The sequence below is a fragment of the Hemitrygon akajei genome, chromosome 28 (genome assembly GCF_048418815.1).
Source record: "Hemitrygon akajei chromosome 28, sHemAka1.3, whole genome shotgun sequence".
NCBI classification, from domain to species: Eukaryota; Metazoa; Chordata; class Chondrichthyes; order Myliobatiformes; family Dasyatidae; genus Hemitrygon; species Hemitrygon akajei.
Genome location: NC_133151.1, coordinates 18,423,905 through 18,430,844, shown reverse-complemented (window position 1 = coordinate 18,430,844; position 6,940 = coordinate 18,423,905).

Below are 6,940 nucleotides of genomic sequence, written 5' to 3'. Positions count from 1 at the left end.
AGGAGCATTTGATAGTTCTAGCCCTGTCTTCATACAAATTCAGAACAATGAGCAGTGACCTTATTGGAATCTGTTGAAAGGCCTTGATCTGTTGAGTGGTTGTGGAGAGGATGTTTCCTGTGGAAGAAGACTAGAGGACACAGCCTCAAAATGTCCTTTTAGAAAGATGGGAAGAAATTTTGTTAGCCAGAGAGAAGCAAATCTGTGGAATTCATAGACAAAGGCTGCTGTGGAGGCCAAGTCATTGGGTGTATGTCAGGAAAGGTGATAGATTCTTGATTGGTCAGTGCTTCTTAAGTTATGAGGAGAAGGTAGAAGAATGGGGTTGAGAGGAATAGGATCAGCCATAATGAAATGGTCAAGAAGAGATATTTAAAACATCTTTTGTGACAGGTGAGGTAGCAGGTGATTGAAGGATAGTTAATGTTCTGTTGTTTAAGAAAAGCTCTAAGAATTAGCCAGAAAATTATAGGCCAGTGAACCTGACTTCAGTAGTAGGAAAGTGATTGGAAGATATTCTAAGGGGCCAGATATATGAGTATTTGGATAGACAGGGACTGATTAGGAATAGTCAGAATTGTGCGTGGTAGGTTGTGTCTAGCCAATTTCATTGAGTTTTTTGAGGAGGTTAGCAAAATGCTAATGAAGGCAAGACTGGATGTTGTCTTTATGTACGATGTGGTTAACTGGATCAGCAAATTTGCAGATAACAACAAGATTGGGGATGTAGTGGACAGTGGGATGAATACCAAAGCTTGCAGCAGGATCTAGACCAGCTGGGAAAATGGGCTGAAAAAAGCAGATGGCATTTACAGTAATGCAGTCAAAGTGTGAGGTGTTTGCTTTGGGAGGATTCACCAGTCTTACATAGGAAGTGGTAGGGAACGGAGGAGTGGGGGAGAACAAAGGGATCTGGGAATATAGGTCCATAAGTCATGGAAAGTGGCATCACCGGTAGATAGGACAGAAAGCTTTGGCATGATGGCCTTCATAGATCAATGTTTTGAGTCCAGGAGTTGACATGTTGAAGTTGCATAAGATGTTGGTGAGGCCTAATTTGGATTAGTTCTGTGGGTTTTAGTCACCTACCAACAGTAAGGATGTCATGGTCCCTTCTGGCACCTGGCTATTTTCCTCAGGAATTGGGCCTCAATCACCTCGTTTAATTCCCAGTCATTCCCAGGTTCCACTAACTACACAAACCTGCTTTCCATCAGCTAATGCAGTATAAAAATCCTGTGACCACAACTAGGAGCTGCCAGTTCGTTGGACGACTCGTGTCCGAGTAACCTCGTTCCATGGCTCTTAGGACTATCAGTTCTAAGTCTAGCATGGTTCCTGAATTCTCTACTAAAACTAAGACTCCGGGTAAAGACTCCCTTGGCACCAACTCTGCACCCGTGTTCAGCACTTGGGTTCGTTCCACCACCACGTCCTTGTAACAGAATGAACTGGCCACGATGAACCCGGCGGACACAGATCCCTTACAAACGGCCCTGGCCAGCCAGGGCTACCTATTGAGCGCCCACGACCAGTTACTTCGGGAGATCACAGAAGATTTTCAGACACTGACCACGAATGTGCAGAAGGTCAGTGAACAATTGGCCTGGGTCTCTGCTTCTTTTCCTCCATTCCCTCCAAGAACCCCGGCTATCCAAACCACAGTGCTCGGGATGGCTTCGCCCCCCGGAATCAGCGACACCATCCCCTCGAGAGCCGTATGTACCCGAGCCTGAACCCTACGCCGGGGACCTAGGTAGGTGCTTCCTGTTACAATGCTCCCTAGTCTTTGAGCTGCAGCCACGAACCTACACCTCCGATAAATCAAAGATTGCGTACACCATGGGACTGCTACGAGGGGATGCCTTGGCTTGGGCAACCGCGATATGGGATAAGTGACCAGAGGTTTGTTCCTCCTATTCCTCCTTTGTCACGGAAATGAGGAAAGTCTTCGAACAATCCATTCGCGGAAAGGACGCCGCGAAACGGTTGCTTACTCTTTGTCAGGTTTCGCGAAGTGTGGCCAGGTATTCCATTGAGTTCTGGACCTTAGCCACAGACTCCGGGTGGAATGACGAGGCCCTACGGGAGGTGTTTCGACAGGGCCTCTCGGACCAGATAAAGGATGAGTTGGCCGCGAGGGACGACACGGACTGTCTGGACTCTCTGATCTCGCTTGCCATCCGATTAGATTACCGACTTCAGCAGCGTCAGAGAGAGAGAACCAGTCGCCCCGCTGCTTGGGGAGGCCGACAGTCTACCTGACCAGTCTCAGCCAGCCCCCCTTACCCATCCACTCCCAGTGTGGCTCCTGCTACGACCATCCCCACCCCCCCCCCACCCCCGGGGGAGGAAACAATGCAGCTGGAACGGAACCGTCTCTCCCCGGCCGAACGAACTCGGAGGTGGAGAGCTGGGGATTGTTACTAGTGTGGCCAGCCAGGACGTTTACGGGATACCTGCCCTCAGTGGCCAAAAGGGGAGGGATCACCGGTGAGAAAGGGAACTCTGGTGAGCCGAATGATACTCCCTTCAGACTCGGATGCAGATCCCAGCTACCATGAATTACCAACTGTCTCTGTCCCGATCCGCTTTGGTGGATTCCGGTGCTGAGGGCAATCTGCTGGATGAAGAGATAGCCAGCCAGGCCGGAATACCTCCCGAGCCGCTAACCACCCCACTGGAGGCCCGGGACCTGGACGGAAAACTGCTGGCTCACGTGACCCACTGTACGCCACCCCTGACCTTGATCCTATCCGGCAACCATTGGGAGGAGGTACGATTCAGTCTCATTCGTTCACCTCAAGCCCCGGTCATTCTAGGGTATCCATAGCTGACCCAACACAATCCCCACATCGACTAGTCTACTGGGAGGATAGCCGAATTGCCAACTGCCTGCGGTCGGCCCCGTCTCCCAGAGAAGCTACTGCAACCCTGCCTGTTTTGGAACCCCTTGACTTGTCCCGCGTCCCCACAGAGTACCATGACTTGGGACAGGTGTTCAGTAAACAGCGGGCCCTTTCCCTGCCGCCGCACCGCCCACATGATTGTGCCATCGACCTTCTCCCTGGGGCCCCGCTTGTCATGGTCCGGTCCGTGAAATCCGCATTCCGGTTCGCGGTCTGGTCCATGCTCCTTATTCCAGGTTTTCCGGTCTTCCCCAGTTTCTGTTGAGGCAGCTGATTCTCGTTTGGGCTGGCTTCATAAATAGCTTCAGGATTCAGCCTCTGGCGGCTGGATTGTCCCTGTCCAAACCCTCTGTCTGTAACACTTCCCTTCACCTTCTGCCTGGAGCCTCATCTGGAGCCTTGTAAAGGCCTGTAACCCTTGCCTTCACCGCTGTCAAGTTCTACCACTGGAGCAAGATAAGGAACTGTCTTTCGTTGTTTTGAACTGTCTTTGTGTCTACGCCTTCGCTAGGTAGGTCTGACCATCTGCCGCTACTTTGTGTTGCGAACCGTCTCGTCGTATTCTGCATTCTGCGTAATGAGTCCCGGCCCCACATCCTTTACCCAAGGAGGGGTCACGGCTCCGTGTTCTGTGTATTGAGTCCTGGCCCTAAGTCCTGTTTCCGAGGAGGGGTCCCGGCTCTGTGTTCCATGTTCCTGTCTCTCCCTCAACCGAAGATCTGCATTCCTGTCTCTTCCTCGACCAAGTCAAGGCTTTGGTCCAGTCCTAGCCACGTCCAAGAACCTTGTCCTGTCCAAGCCATGGCTTTGTGTTCTCATCTTGTCCACGTGCCTCGCCCAGCCCAGGGGTACCTTGCCTAGCCTGGTGCTGGGGTTCCTGTCCTGTGCTGGGGTACTCTTGTCCTGTCCAGGAGCCTCACGTCCAGTCCTGTTGCCTCTCCTTGTCCTGTAGCCACGTCTTGTCCTCGCCTGGTTCCGGGGTCCGAGCCCAAGTCAAGACCCAGGTCCCGGGTCCTTGTCCAATCTCTGGCTCGGAGTCCTATCCAGGTTCCTAATTCCTCATCTAGGTCCCACTTTCTTACTCTAGTCCTAGTCCAGGCCTGGAATCCTAGTCTTGTCCAGGGCCTGTGTCTTGTCCAGTGTCGTTTCTTCCCCACTTCCCCTGCTTTCTTAATACACCTGGTCTTCTCCCTAGTACTTCAGTGTCTGTGTCTTGCATTTGGGTCCATTCCCAATGCCCACCCTATGACACCACTACCCACCAGTCGCCTTTTTAACCCATCCCGACGGAGAGAGAGGTCATGGAGAAATACATTAGCGAGTCCCTCGCGGCAGGCATTATCAGGCCTTCATCCTCCCCGGTAGGCACCTGTTTCTTTTTTGTAGAAAAGAAGGACGGGATGCTTCGCCCTTGTATTGACTACTGAGGCCTAAATAATATAACAGTTAAGAACAAGTACCCTCTACCCCTCATTAGTTTGGCATTTGAATCACTGCATGGAGCCACCATCTTCTCAAAGCTGGACCTTCGCAACGCCTACCATTTAGTCAGGGTGAGGGAGGGGGACGAATGGAAGACGGCCTTCAATACACTTCTGGGCCACTTTGAATATTTGGTCATGCCGTTTGGCCTCACCAATGCCCCCGCCGTTTTCCAAACCCTGATCAATGACGTACTGAGGGACATCATCAATCGGTTCGTATTTGTTTACCTTGACAATATCCTGATATTTTCTAGCAGCCCCCAAGAACACGTACACCATGTCCGTCAAGTCCTCCAGCGATTGGGAAAACCAGTTATTTGCAAAGGCGGGAAAATGCGAGGCACGTCCGATCGGTCAGCTTCCTAGGCTATATCATTGAAAGCGGGAGACCCCGAGAAGATCCAGGCAGTGGAGGAATGGCCTAGAACCACAACACGCAAACAACTTCAACGATTCCTGGAGTCTGCAAACTTCTAACGCAGATTCATCAGGGACTAGAGTCGAGTGGCGACCCTCCCTTACTCGGCTTACCTCACCCACCACCCCGTTTTGCAGGGACTCCGAAACGGACTCGGCATTCACCGACCTGAAGAGGCGTTTCACCATCCTGGTCCATCGGGACCCATCCCGTCAATTCATCATGGAGATGGACGCCTCTGACTCCGGGGTAGGAGCGGTCCTATCCCAACGGGCAAGTTCGGATGAAAAACTTCACCTCTGCGCCTTCTACCCTCGCTGACTGTCCCCCGCCGAGTGGAATTACGACGTGGGGAATCGGGAACTGCTGGCACTGGAAGAATGGAGGAACTGGCTGGAGGGGGCAGAACACCCGTTTGTGGTGTGGACGGATCATAAGAACCTGGGATATATTCAGACCGCCAAACTATTGAACTCCCGCCAGGCCCGTTGGGCATTGTTTTTGGACGGTTCAAGTTTACCCTCACGTACGGTCCAGGATCCAAGAACGGGAAGCCGGACGCACTATCCCGCCAGCATGACTCCAACGATGACCCCTCCAGTCCCGAGACCATCCTCCCACCATCCGGCGTGGTGGCCACCCTCACCTGGGAGATCGAGGCTAAAGTAAGGGAAACCCAGCGGGACGACCCCGACCCTGGCAATGGACCCGGTGATCACCTGTACTGCCCGTCTCCGTCAGGCCTCAGGTTCTCCAATGGGGGCACACATCCTGGTTCACCTGCCACCCCGGGAGTGATCGGACCCTGGCTCTCCTGAGGAGGCACTTTTGGTGGCCGTCCATGGAGGGGGACACCCGCTCTTGTGTCTCGGCTTGTTCCATCTGTGCCCGGGGAAAGGTCTCTCATCAACCACCCGTGGGTTGTATTCATCCTCTACCTGTTCCCAGTCACACATCACCCTAGATTTCACCACTGGTCTACCCCCTTCCCGCGGTAACACCACTGTCCTCACCGTGGTAGACCAATTCTCCAAGGCGGTGCACTTTGTGGCCCTCCCTAAACTCCCTTAAGAAACCGCAGGTCTTCTCATCCGCCACGTCTTCCGCCTCCACAGAATCCCCGCGGGCATCGTCTCCGATCGAGATCCCCAGTTCATCCCGCAGGTATGGAAGGCCTTCGGTCAAGCCTTAGGTGCATTGGTCAGCTTGTCATCCGGCTTCCATCCCCAGACGAACGGGCAGACAGAACAGGTCAACCAAGACCTGGAGGCGACCCTACGTTGTGCTACAGCAAACAGCCCGTCGGCCTGGAGTGACCACCTCCCGTGGGTTGAGTACGCCCACAACTCCCTGGTGAGCTCTGCCATTGGGAGGTCTCCATTCGAGTGCTCTCTTGGGTACCAACCCCCGCTTTTCCCCGCGCAAGAAGAGGAGATTGCGGTACCATCAGTTCGGGACCATATTGATCGGTGCTTTAAAATTTGTGAGGAAACACGCACGGCCCTACTCAGATCAGCAAATCGAAATAAGAAGACAGCCGACCGACACTGGACTCCGGTGCCTGAGCACCAACCTGGGCAGATGGTGTGGCTTTCCTCCAAGGACATCCCGCTCAAAAACAAACATAGGAAACTCACCCCTCGCTTCCTGGGAGCATTCAAGGTTGAAAGGGTTATCAATCCCACAGCAGTCCGGCTAAAGCTGCCAAGGTCCATGCGCATCCACCCAACTTTTCTTGTGTCTCAGTTAAAGCCAGTTTCCGTCAGCCCCTTGTATCCCCCCAGCTGAGACTCCCCCACCGGCCCCTATCATCGACAACCATCTGGCATACACTGTCCAAAGACTACTGGATGTACGCCGTCGGGGCTGGGGTCTCCAATACCTGATGGACTGGGAAGGGTACGATCCAGAAGAGCATTCCTTGGTCCCCCGCTCCTTCATCCTAGACCCTTCCCTCACCCAGGATTGCCGGGAGGCTCCCGTTTGGGGGGGGGGGGGATACAGTCATGTTCCCTTCCGGCAGATGGCTATTTTCCTCAGGAATTGAGCCTCAATCACCTCGTTTAGTTCCCAGTCATTCCCAGGTTCCACTAACTACAAACACCTGCTTTCCATCAGATAATACGGTA